The following is a 13,354-nucleotide window of genomic DNA, read 5'->3' on the forward strand; positions in this document are numbered from 1 at the left end:
GTTCATGAATCATGGGTGATGGCTACTAGTGCAGACCCCTTAGAGTATTCTTACTCTAAGCTTCGCTTGGCATGGCATGATATAGGTCTTTCTCAAGAATCAATATAATGTTTTAGTACATATAATATGCTTCTAAGATATCCTGTAGGTATGCAATAAAGAATGGTGTTAAGTCCGTAAGAGATTGGGAGATGTCCTTTTGAAGCAAATAAGTTACTTGTGCACTTGTAGGCCTCAAAGCAAAGTACTAGCTAGAGTATGTCATTCCCAAAAAAATTGATATACATGTTCACAAAAGCATAGGGCCTGTCTTGCAGTTACAGAGGCAGCTACAGAAGCACTTACACGTTCAGCCACTCACCAGAAACTATTTATCCATGCAGCAGACTCAAGGGGAGTTGCAGTGACAGGTATCAAATTATCCACTTCAAACACACTTAGACAGCCATAGAGGAATTATAGCAGTCAGCTACATACCAGCACATTTACTTTAACATCTTATGGCACTGATAAAGGTATACTACTAAACTCTCTCTGATATGTAGGCAAATGCTGACACATTCTTGCCAACCATGTACACAAATATTCCTTCAAACATGGGTGATGGTTACTAGTGCAGACCCTGCCTGTGCACTCTCACTGTAAGCTGTATTTGGCATTTTATAGGTCTTTCTGAAATGTCAAAACCATTTTTGGGTGCAAATAAGACATTTCTAAGATATGCTGTAGGTATGCCATAAAGGATGCTGTTTTGTGATTAAGATATTGACAGATGTCCATCTGAGTTGATTGAGTTACTTGTGCACTTGCATGCCTCTATGCCAAGTACTTCATAGAGTATGCCATCCCTCAAATTGACACAGATGTTCACAAAGGTATAGAGCCTCTATTTTAGTTACATAAACAGCTACAGCGCCACGTTTACATTCAGTTACTCACCAGGAACTATTTATGCATGCAGCAAACTTAAAGGTAGTTGCAGTGACACCTGCATAGCTCTCTATTGCCTAACAAAGGCACCAAAGTATTTGTGCAACCACTAACATACACCTTTAGGCAGCCATAGACGTATTACAGCAGGCAGTTTCATACCAGCACATTTACTTAAATATCTCCTGACACTGATAAAGGTGTACTCCTACACTCTCTGAGATATGTGGGCAAGTACTAGCACACCTTCTCAACCATGTATTGTAATAGTGCTTCAAACATGGGTGGTAGCTACTAGTGCAGACCCTGTCCGTGCTCTCTCATTGCAAGCTTTACTCAGCATGTTATAGGTCTTTCTCAAATGTCAACTTCACTCAAAAATGCATGCACCCTGTCACTGACCCACTCAGACAGGGATCCACCCACATAGACATCTACTCAAACATTCATAGACTTACTCACACAGTGATGCACCCCCACACACACTCTGTGAGACACTTATGCAGGTAGTTCCAGACCCACTCAGGGGGACGCATACCCAGCCACACACCCATTGACAAATTCATGCACTCAGTCACACACCATTAGAGGCATACTTTCACTCACTCACTCACACACTCATTTTAAAAGGTTACAGGTAATAAATAGAATTTAAATAACCTTAGAAATCCACAGAAAAAACAAAGGGTACAGAGATGTTATAGTTAGGAAATTGAATTAGAAAAATCTTGGAAAGTCACTAAAGAAACAACGGTTACAGGGAAGTTATAGTTAGGCAACTGAATGAAAAAACCTTAGAAATTGACTGAAAAAACAAAGGCTACAGGGACATTATATATAGACTTGCATTTCACTCATACAAAACCAGTGAAATTCAGCAGTTATTGTTACCTGAGCTAACTATAACTTACACCCCCGCAATGCACTGCTTATGACCTCAGATATTACATCACATGGTCAGGGACATAACTGATAACATCACTGATGACATCTCAAATGCCCTCCTCCCCAGGTTGATTTAGGTCCTAGGGACCTCGTCGTTCAAGGCCTGGCCTTTTATTTTATTTATTAGGGGAGTTGGGCCATGTGGGCTCCCTTCCTCGGTCAATTTCGGCCAGGAGACGTCATTCCTTGGGCCCACCCATTAACAAATGGTGGCTGCTCTGCCCCCCCTCCCCAGGTTGATGTGTTCCCGTGGCCCTACTCCCCCAGGGCCCGCCATGATACCTGGGTGCCCCTAGGGTATCCGGTGTTCAATGTGACCTTTCAGGAGCCTCAAGTCCCCTGCATTCACAGCCAGCTGCCTGCCATCCGCGGAAGCAGGTATTGCTTTTGCACACAGGGAGCTGCTGAAAATGCATCTCCCTGCATTCAGGAGCAATTTTTTCATCTATTTCCCTGCACACTTATTTGTATGCAAGGAAACAGATAAAAACAACTCTACTTTAGCAACCAGAGTTGTTTGACAGTTACAGCTTACAGAAAGTGGAGTTATGTTTGCTTTTGCTTGGTGAGAGTTCACAGCTCCCACCAAGCAAACATCTTCCTTCTGCGGGTGGGCAGCCTGAGAGGTCACAGGAGCCTGCCATAGGGGTTGGAAGTCCCCAGGGCCATCAATGGCTCCATGATGGGGGTCACGACACCCCCTTCATTGTAGTTAGCCCCAGGAAGGTTGTGGGGGGGCCACGTGGCCGTGCCTTAATTTGAATGAATTGCCCCAGGACCAGGCCCATCTGGGGGCTAAACATTTGAGAAGCGCAGGAGCCTGCACTTCTTTTATAATTTGTTTGGTGGGTGCCGTGGATCTAGAGTGACTTCTACCAATATAGGCAAGTACAATCTTTTTTCCTATGGAAACTAGCCCCTTACTATAACTACGTACTGGTGACCACCAATAGGTTAGACATATATAGGCCTTCACGGTATCCAACTTCAAAGACATCATATGCAGCGGAACACCAGCGTAAAAGAGGCATTTAATTCAATTTCTTTTTTATTTATTTCTTGTTTTTCATGTGTGAACTCCAAGGTATTCACAAGAGCATTAATTAATTAAAACAAAGTGACAGACGCAACATCGGCTGATGCCTTCAACTGGGTCTAACCAACTCTGCAGTATGCAACACTATATTGCCGATCCTTCCCCCACTTTGTTGACCCATGTAACACTAGAGCGGCAACGATATATATATATATATATATATATATATATACACCAAAGCCGTGCTTCACACAGCGTAACTCAGCACAGCAATAACGGGCTTGAAAAGTTACCAACTGAACATTAGCACGACGTGAGGCACTACAAGTCCCATAAGTCCCATCCAGGGCGTGCATCTAAGCAAGAAGGGGGGTGGTGCCTCAAGCGCTCCTTCATAACTGCCAAAGCCTCTGAAGAGAAGTGGGGACACTTCGAAACGCGTCAGGCATCCAGGGCAGTTTGAGCAGTTAACGGATATCGTTGTGCTGGAGGCGTGCTTACCATTCAAGGCTCCTTGTGTGCAGCTGAGGTCCGGGTGCTCCTTTTGTACGTTGGGTACTTCGGAGCTGGAATATATATATATATATATATATATATATATATATATATATTTTCTCACAACGTTGCGTTTTCTCCCAAGCACTTCTCGGACAGCAACCACCACGGACTCCAAATGCATTTAGCAGTGATTTTTATTTTCAAAAAGTGGCAACACTCACTCGACGCGTTTCGAGACCTTGTCTCTTGATCACGACACAAACAAATACAAAAAATTCAAACTATAAAACAAGGTTCTTGTTATATTCACCTTTTCCTTTTTTGAGAAAGAAAAACTATATGTTCCATGTTTGTTTCTCAATGTGTGAATATCTCTTTCTGTGTGTCTATGCATATTTTAGTTTGATTGGCTGTTTCATTGTTTGTATGGTTGTGTTAATGTTTGTGTGGGTGTCAAAGTATGTTTATAAGTGACTGTATGGGTGTGTCATGGGTTTTATCAGACTGTGCCTGAGTGTGTCAGTGGCTGTATGGGTTAGTACCTGGGTCTGTGAGAGGCTGTATTGGTGTTTGCCTAGGTATGTCAGTGTCTGTATTGGTGTGTGTGCCTGGGTGTGTGAGAGGCTGTATCAGTGTGTGCCTGGAAATGTCAGTGCCTGTATCAGAATGTGTGCCTGGGTGTGTGAAAGGCTATATCTGTGTGTGCTTGGCATACATTTGGTCTTGGAAATTTACAAGGCTAAGTGAATCCCTTTAGCGAGTTATGGTAGTGGAATATGGAATATGGATGGGAAGATGCAATTCAAGTAGCAGAAAATACATTTTTAAGGGGTCTTTTTAAGTGTTCCACAAAGTGTACCTTCTGAAATTGTCCATGAACAACTGGGCTTAGACTATATTATTGATAAACTTCGTCTTATTCCGCTAAAACTCTAGTACTCCATCTGGCTAAAATAGGAACTAGGTTTCAACAAATTAATCCTGCAGGATTGCTTAAAATTGGATAAAAACTACCTGATTCCCTGGCAGGCATTTATTGTGCACAGTATGCGGATATTGGGGAGGTCTGACTTGTATGACAACCCTGTATCAGTGTGGGTATGTCAGTGCCTGTACAGGTGTGTAGTTGGATGTGTCAGTGGCAGTATCAGTGTGTTGCTGTGTGTGTAAGTGGCTGTATCGGTATGTGAGTAGGTGTATCTGTGTGTAAGTAGGCATGTGAGTGGTTGTGTACTGGTGTGTGCCAGGGTGTGTCAGTAGCTGTATCAGTGTGTGCCTAAAAATGTAAAGTTATGGAACAACCCAGCAAGAAAGAATTAGTAAAGCATATTACTCCAATATATGGTGCAACTAATCTATATAAATAGAAAAAAACACAAATATTAATTAGTATTACAATTTATAGAATTACAAAATTAACTTACAATTTAAACAATGCAAGTACTAGTATTCAAAGGAATCACTATACATTTCTCACGCTGTAAATGCATGTTATAATATAAATAACCATTTGTTTTGCCTTTTTTTTTTTACTGCTCTCAGGTTCCAAACTTATACACTGTAAAATATGTACTGTAGAATGAATCATTATAGAATAGAGGTGAAAAAACAATCATAAAGATTGGAGGAAACAACATAACTGCAGACTATTTCACTGTAGCTAAGCAACTGTGTGCATTGCACTCAATACAATTTTTTTAACAATTGTTTTACTTATACTTACACTACTAATTTGAGAAATTGAGATCCTCATTATTGGAGCTACTAATAGATATATAAGGCATATGGTGAGCATTTTAAAGACATTATCCCACTGGAGTCAAGCTATCCTGGCTGAAGACGGCTGATAGCCAGAAACCGGTCCTAGGATGCATGATTCCGGTCCAGGAAAGACATGCCTTGGCAGTTCGGGCTGGACTGTTCCCATGAGGCACAGGGTCAAGGCTGATTTGCATTTGGCCATGTCTGAACTGGGGTGGTGTAGAGTGCAAAAAAACGATGGATTTAGACCCAGATCTCTGTACTGGGGTGAATGTATGACATAGTTGTACATTCTGTCCATCAACTGTTATTTTTGCATTTGTCACCCCGAGTGGGATGGGTATGCTCAGACGTGAGTCCCATGCGCTCCACACCACTGGAGTCAAGTTATCCTGGCTGAAGACGGCTGATAGCCAGAAACCGGTCCTAGGATGCTTGATTCCGGTCTAGGAAAGACATGGCTTGGCAGTTCGGGCTGGACTGTTCCCATGAGGCACAGGGTCAAGGCTAATTTGCATTTGGCCACTTCTGAACTGGGGTGGTGTGGAGTGCAAAAAAACGATGGATTTAGGCCCAGATCTCTGTACTAGGGTAAATGTATGACATAGTTGTACATTCTGTCCATCAACTGTTATTTTTGCATTTGTCACCCCGAGTGGGATGGGTATGCTCAGACGTGAGTCCCATGCTCTCCACACCACTGGAGTCAAAATATCCTGGCTGAAGATGGCTGATAGCCAGAAACCAGTCCTAGGATGCTTGATTCCGGTCCAGGAAAGACATGCTTGGCAGTTCGGCTGGACTGTTCCCATGAGGCACAGGGTCAAGGCTGATTTGCATATGGCCATGTCTGAACTGGGGTGGTGTAGAGTGCAAAAAAACGATGGATTTAGACCCAGATCTCTGTACTGGGGTGAATGTATGACATAGTTGTACATTCTGTCCATCAACTGTTATTTTTGCATTTGTCACCCCGAGTGGGATGGGTATGCTCAGACGTGAGTCCCATGCGCTCCACACCACTGGAGTCAAGTTATCCTGGCTGAAGACGGCTGATAGCCAGAAACCGGTCCTAGGATGCTTGATTCCGGTCCAGGAAAGACATGGCTTGGCAGTTCGGGCTGGACTGTTCCCATGAGGCACAGGGTCAAGGCTAATTTGCAATTGGCCACTTCTGAACTGGGGTGGTGTGGAGTGCAAAAAAACGATGGATTTAGGCCCAGATCTCTGTACTAGGGTGAATGTATGACATAGTTGTACATTCTGTCCATCAACTGTTATTTTTGCATTTGTCACCCCGAGTGGGATGGGTATGCTCAGACGTGAGTCCCATGCTCTCCACACCACTGGAGTCAAAATATCCTGGCTGAAGATGGCTGATAGCCAGAAACCAGTCCTAGGATGCTTGATTCCGGTCCAGGAAAGACATGCTTGGCAGTTCGGCTGGACTGTTCCCATGAGGCACAGGGTCAAGGCTGATTTGCATATGGCCATGTCTGGACTGCGGTGGTGTGGAGTGCAAAACAACCGATGGATTTAGGCCCAGATCTCTGTACTGGGGTGAATGTATGACATTGTTCTCCATTCTGTCCATCAACTGTTATTTTTGCATTTGTCACCCCGAGTGGGATGGGTATGCTCAGACGCGAGTCCCATGCTCCCCACACCACTGGAGTCAAGCTATCCTGGCTGAAGACGGCTGATAGCCGGAAACCGGTCCTAGGATGCTTGATTCCGGTCCAGGAAAGACATGGCTTGGCAGTTCGGGCTGGACTGTTCCCATGAGGCACAGGGTCAAGGCTGATTTGCATATGGCCATGTCTGAACTGGGGTGGTGTGGAGTGCAAAAAATTTATGGATTTAGGCCCAGATCTCTGTACTGGGGTGAATGTATGACGTTGTTCTACATTCTGTCCATCAACTGTCATTTTTGCATTAGTCACCCCGAGTAGGATGGGTATGCTCAGACGTGAGTCCCATGCTCTCCACACCACTGGAGTCAAGCTATCCTGGCTGAAGACGGCTGATAGCTAAAAACCGGTCCTAGGATGCTTGATTCTGGTCCAGGAAAGACATGGCTTGGCAGTTCGGGCTGGACTGTTCCCATGAGGCACAGGGTCAAGGCTGATATGCATATGGCCATGTCTGAACTGGGGTGGTGTGGAGTGCAAAAAACAATGGATTTAGGCCCAGAACTCTGTACTGGGGTGAATGTATGACATTGTTCTACAATCTGTCCATCAACTGTTATTTTTGCATTAGTCACCCCGAGTGGGATGGGTATGCTCAGACGTGAGTCCCATGCTCTCCACACCACTGGAGTCAAGCTTACCTGGCTGAAGACGGCTGCTAGCCAGAAACCGGTCCTAGGATGCTTGATTCCGGTCGAGGAAAGACATGGCATGGCATTTCGGGCTGGACTGTTCCCATGAGGCACAGGGTCAAGGCTGATTTACATATGGCCATGTCTGAACTGGGGTGGTGTGGTGTGGAGTGCAAAAAAACAACGGTTTTAGGCCCAGATCTCTGTACTGGGGTGAATGTATGAGATTGTTCTATATTCTTCCATCAACTGTTATTTTTGCATGTGACCAGTCAGTGTACAGTTCCTGGAGCATAGGGGATCCAAAGAATCATACTATGCGCTCACGGCACAGCTTGACCTGTGGTTATTACATTACTAGTGGGCTTTGAAACAGAACATCCATTGCAGAGTGGCAAATATAGAACCAAAATGACACAAATGAGCAATAACACCAACGGAATAACCCCTGAATACATTTGAAACAGTGGACATGTATAAAAGCTGGTATAGCCCAAATATTTTCTGGGCGGAGCTGACCAAGCCAGTCCCAATAACAAAAAGTGTGCCATACCAGCGGTGTTGGACGCGTTAAGTATGGGGTGAACTGGCTCACGGAAATGTAATGGGAGATTGGTGTTTCACAAGGACTGTATTTCACAGCATGTCCTTGCAACCTGCAATTCAAACGTTTCTCTAGAAATTGTTCTTGAGCAGATGTTAATGATACATCTTTGGCTGTATCAGTGTGTGCCTGGGTGTGTCGGTGGCTGTATCAGTGTGTTCATGTGTGTCTCAGTGACTGTATCGGTGTGTGGATGGGTATGTCAGTGGCTGTATCAGTGTGGGCATGTAATGGGAGATTGGTGTTTCACAAGGGCTGTATTTCACAGCATGTCCTTGCAACCTGCAATTCAAACGTTTCTCTAGAAATTGTTCTTGAGCAGATGTGTCAGTGGCAATATCAGTGTGTTGCTGTGTATGTAAGTGGCTGTATTGGTATGTTAGTGGGTGTATCTGTGTGTAAGTAGGCATGTGAGTGGCTGTGTAATGGTGTGTGCCAGGGTGTCTCAGTAGCTGTATCAGTGTGTGCCTAAAAATGTAAAGTTATGGAACAACCCTGCAAGAAAGAATTAGTAAAGCACATTACTCCAATATATGGTGCAACTAATCTATATAAATAGAAAAAAACACAAATATTAATTAGTATTACAATTTATAGAATTACAAAATAAACTTACAATTTCAACAATGCAAGTCCTAGTTTTCAAAGGAATCACTATACATTTATCATGCTGTAATTGCATGTTATAATATAAATAACCATTTTATTTGCCCTTTTTTTTACTGCTCTCAGGTTCCAAACTTATACACTGTAAAATATGTACTGTAGAAAGAATCATTACTGAATAGTAGTGAAAAAACAATCATAAAGATTGGAGGAAAAAACATAACTGCAGACTATTTCACTGTAGTTAAGCAACTGTGTGCATTGCACCCAATACAATTTTTTAAACCATTGTTTTACTTATACTTACACTACTAATTTGAGAAATTAAGATCCTCATTATTAGAGCTACTAATAGATATATAAGGCATATGGTGAGCCTTATAAAGACATTATCCCTGGTAGGATGAATGATGTCATAAATACTGATAATGGATTCAGAACAAATACTGTATACCACTTTCACAACTATAATCTCCCTTAGAAACGTGGTTCCAAAAGCAAAACATAAGGATTTGTAGCTTAAAATGCAGTCTTTGCTTGAATTTGAGGTTGCTATCATTACATTCTGTCCATCCACTTTTACTTTTTATGTAGAAAGAGTAGTGGCCAGAGGTAACAGTCACTCCTTCAGGAAATATGATAGCCAAAGTAGTACAGGTTCTTCCAGAAATAGATATTTGTCCTGCTTTGAAGCTTGTAATCTCTGTTTCCAATTTACTTCATTTTGCTCTGCATCATTAAGCATTAAACTAAGATGATTCCCACATCTTCGTCTATGTAATGTTGACAAAGGATCTGATTGACTATTTGGGCAGGTATTGTTTTGTGTAGCTTGCTTGAACAATCTATCAAAAGACACAGTTAGGAAATCTGGTAGTGTTAAATAAAGAAATCGCTCAAATTCTATTTTTGTACTTGATGTGAATGAGCAATCTTACGTTCCAAGAGTAAGTAGGTCCACATAACTCCTGCGCATTTTATTTAGTGTTTAGAGTATACTGTACAGACCCACTATGTATATCTATATGGTCTTGAAAGTGTGAAACACAATGAGTTAGAATAGTTTTACTACTGAAATGTTGCAAGATAACACACAGTGCAGAACACAATCTCTTCTGTGGTTTCTGTTTAATTATATATACAAGAAGATATAGTTGAAAGAGTATGTTTAGAACATCTTTTGAATAGCAGATGACATCAGAGGGGTTTGACAACTGTTAACCAAAAATAGCTCCCTTATTGTGAACTTTTTTCCGAAAATGTTATCTTTACTTTCATTTCTTTCTTTCCAACAACATTACCGTACTCCTTTAATAGTTTTCACTTTGAACAGAAGGTCCGTTTTTCATAAACAGGATACTTCCCTTAATGCAGCGCATACTGACTTCTTGACCGGTTGTATTCTTTAACACAACTTGGATCAGCACTTACTTTGATGTCATCCAATGCAACTACAAACAAACTGGGTAATGTCCCAACTCGAGATAAGGCTACATATGATGTATCTTCCTTGAACACTCTAATCCCAACATAAACCAATGCTGCATCTACACTTAAGCCTTGAGATTTATGAATAGTTACAGTGTATGCTAAAGAAACTGGAAACTGTTTCTGGCACACATATACGTCTTTCACAAGCAAAAGGCAAACAATAGACCTTCCAATCTGCTTTACACTATTAATCTGATCAAATGTAATTGCTAGGTACTCTATCTCGCTCCAGTTAGGAAAGCTAATGAAATAAATATTATTACCAATAGCACCATTAACTAATCCTTCCTCAACACATATATTTTAGTGCAAAATTACTCTACAGTTCCTGCAAACACTTAAACATTTCTCTAATCCTGCAGGACTTGAAACACATTTTTCCAATGAATCAAATGTTGTTTGCAATTGTTTATTTAGGAAATACTGTGATGCCCTGGTGTTCCATTTTGTCTATTGTTGTCAGTTCCAAAATGTCTTCTTTCTCCAGTGTCAGCAATTCTTTGTTGAAAGAGCTGAAGGCATTAAGCACAGAACTGATTTTTCTTCTTCAATGAAAGTAAACATTATCTCTGCTACTGTCCTATTGGTTGGAAACACTTTTTTAGGAAGACGACTTTCTAGCAGATGTTTTCACTTTTTACAGAGAACGCCTACTCTAATACCCGTCAAATATTTCTGTATTCAACGTCAGATGCTTGTCGCATATTCCTAAGTAATTTTCTGTATTGAAAGTTTAACCAAATATTGACATTTCTAATACTTCCCAAAGAACTCAGCATTTCATTATGAAGCAGTGTTAGCTGCAGTAGATCTCCAAAAACAATCAAGTGTTTTCCTCAAAATAGGATATTGTAGTATGTTTTTAGAATCTGTTGTATTCTGAAATGTACAAAGACAAGCCTTAAGGTTAAGCCCATGCTCACCTCATCGATGATTTAAAGCATTAACTTTTTTTGCACTCTCGTCACTTCGTGGCTAGCTTCACTGGATAATGTCTGGTATTCTGCTGTGTTTTTATGCTCCACAGGCAGCATCAAAGGTCAATTTAAAGTAATTCCTTTGATATTATGTGCTGCTAATCCAGTGGGTGCCATTACTACAAATGACACTACATAGTCTTCTGTAGAAAAGCAGTGAGAACTTTTATTAAAAACCTTTTATAGCTGCTAGCTTGACCATTGACATACAAGAGAAGAGGCTTAAATGACGCGTGTACACACTCTTCCTTTTCACGGAGGAATCCATCTTCAACTTTATCTTTCATCTCCATCTACAATTATTTTTTGCTCGTCATATAGATATCCAACTAACTCTTCCAAATCAATAGTTTCCTGTCTCATTGTCCCATTGCAGTCTCCACCTCCTTCATAGCAATAGCACCTTCTTTTTTAATGTTTGGCTGTCCAAGAGGATTTTTACTTAGAGGACCTGCACTTTGGCTGCTCTGTAAACTCTCCTTAGCTATCTCAGCAGCAATTATTTCTGCCTGTTGAATTTTAGCATGTAACATTTTCAAATAGTTAGTAAATACTCAACAGTCAATGCTACTCTTTACAGCATTGAAAGAGTATTCATAGCAGTCAAACTCTCCCAGTAATTCTAATTCCGAACGCCAAGGCTTAAACTGCTGCAGAAGTGCCAAATAGAAAAACTCAATTTTTTCAATAGACTGGCAACTCATTTTTCTGTGGTTAATTAGACTACCTTTGCTATGTCGTACAAAAAAACCCATTGCAACTAGGTACTGCAAATTTACTTTCATCTACATTTTCTGTGACATTGTTTCCATATCTACAGTTTTGAAGTTTTTAATGAAGTCATGCATTTTCATGATGTTGACTCCTTTTTGGATATTAGGTGTCCAACATGTATGTATTAACAATGTCTGTACTCTCTGAGTCAAATTCTGCAAGGCACTGACTATCAGGAAAATACTTGAACACTCTTTTTTGCTTGCAAGCTAAGCCTAGACTCACCGAAACAATTTCTCTCGACTTAAAGTATAATATAGCTGAACACAACCGGTCACAGCATTCATAGGGTCCAATTTCCCTGTGTGAAAGCATTTTCAAATTGAAGCTGTACAGTTTCTTTGTTAAAGCATTTTTTGCAGAAATACCTTCCCCCACATCTTTAATCTTAGATTTTATATATAAAGTTACATACCGAGCAACAGCTATAGAGTTGTCCACCACAAACTGAACAGGATTGTAGTCATTTATATAGTTTGACGTTTTTGTTCTTCTTAGGTTGTAGGTGTTTTGGGGTGATTTTCAGGTGAGTGTATGTGTCACTGCAGCCAAAATCTGTTGACTCTTCCTTTGGAAATGACAGGTCTTGGAAATCCAAAACAACATTAGGTGTAAAATGTTCCTTTTGCTCTGTACTTCTGCTAACAGTACTTCCCACAACTGTGTGATTGAAAACATAAAACTTGCTGTTTAAGGCATTTTTCATCACTGTCTTTTGGGATGGTACATGTAACATACCGTTCTATGAAAAAAAGTACAGACTCATCTGTTTCTATTCCAAATTGTGGTACATCTTTTATCCACAACAGTTTATGAATATGTGGAGCACCTCTTGCATGGTACTCTTTATGCCAAAAGAAATCAGTAACGTATTGAAGAGTTTAATTTTTTGTTGCCGATGAAAAAAAGCATTGCTTGAAATCTGTGGTTAAAATATCTACAAACATTTGCAGGATCCAAAGAGCAAAGTTCTCCTGTTGTCTTCAAACTGATGTCCTTACATTTATAGTTTGCTTCTCTCAAAACATCATGTAAGTCATCCCATGTGTACTCTGCAGAACTGAGGGTCACAAACCAAACTGGTGCACCTAAATTTCATAACATATATTTTAGTTCAGCATGACAATGATACCAATATTAAGTGGTGCCCCGTTGGCATTCCATCAAAAGTATCAACTTCGATTTCAGCTACTTTCTAAGAATTTTGTCGGCAAAGTCTTTTGCGGACAAATTTTGTAGATTACCTCCTGCCTTAAGGATATGTCTAACAGTGTATAATATATCCAGACAAATCACTTTCAAGTAACAGATGGAATATATATGGAATAGTTTGTCAGAATCTAAGGTCCCCTAAATATAATCTGGTTGACCTATATTCAGTTGCTGGTATTTGCACTGGGCAGTCATCA

This window comes from Lissotriton helveticus, chromosome 9, assembly GCF_964261635.1.
Source record: "Lissotriton helveticus chromosome 9, aLisHel1.1, whole genome shotgun sequence".
Lineage (NCBI taxonomy): Eukaryota > Metazoa > Chordata > Amphibia > Caudata > Salamandridae > Lissotriton > Lissotriton helveticus.